This window comes from Glycine max, chromosome 18, assembly GCF_000004515.6.
Source record: "Glycine max cultivar Williams 82 chromosome 18, Glycine_max_v4.0, whole genome shotgun sequence".
Classification (NCBI taxonomy): Eukaryota; Viridiplantae; Streptophyta; class Magnoliopsida; order Fabales; family Fabaceae; genus Glycine; species Glycine max.
In genome coordinates, this window is record NC_038254.2 from 47,774,646 (window position 1) to 47,775,691 (window position 1,046).

Below are 1,046 nucleotides of genomic sequence, written 5' to 3' on the forward strand. Positions count from 1 at the left end.
AAAAGCATAACAAAACTTTCTGTGATTGGTTTAAAGATACAATCTTTGCAGATGAGAATGCATCAGAAACATTAAGAAAACTAGCAGATGGGCCTAAAAGAAATGTTATAACCTGGCAAGGATACGACATAAACAGGTATTCATTTTACACAAAAGCATAAGATGACAAAAGTACAATGCAGAACAACGGGGCCACCCTAAGGGCTGAATCTCAACACTTTGCAAGTGTCAATGACGCCAATCCCTGTGTAGCTTCCATCCCTTACTTTGAGTTCATTGATGAAATTTGGGAGCTTAATTATGTGAAATTTACAGTATTTGTTTTCAAATGTAAATGGGTTGACAGCAAGACCGGTGTGCGCACCGATGATATAGGATTTACCCTGGTAGATCTAAAGAAACTTGGTTACCACAATGACCCTTTCATCATGGCAGAACAAGCTAGACAAGTATTTTACGTGCAAGACCCTTGTGATGAAAGGTGGTGCATGGTTCTGCAGGGCAAAACAGTTGGTGTTAATGTAGAAGATGATGATTCATACATGGACACCTATGTTAGTCCTTTGACCGCTCAAATCACTGGTAACGTTGTTGGAGAAGAAGAAGCTGACGAAGTTCATGCAAATAGAAATGATCATGATGAAGGAGAATTGATTAACATCGGCTAATGTAATTTTCTGCAGAGACAGAGGTCACCAAACCTAGTAAGTGACAACTACATTTTTCTCTTATTGAGGCATCGGTTTTTTGTTTCAATTTGCCTCCTTAGGACTTCATTCAGCTCATGTTTGTCGCCAGTTTCATCATCCACCATCCTTTTCTTCTCTGGCTTCTCACGTTGATTGTTGTTAAACCCATATTTATGCTCTCTTCCCTTCATGTCTTGTTTGATCACAACTTTAGCTGAATCTCCCATCTTCAGCATAGTTGAATCTACTGTCTTATTGTCCAATGCCAAATTTTGATGGCCTGTATCTCTTTTGTTCGTATGTTCTACTGCTTCAGCTTCACAATGCATAGATCAATCAGAATTCTGAGTGATCACC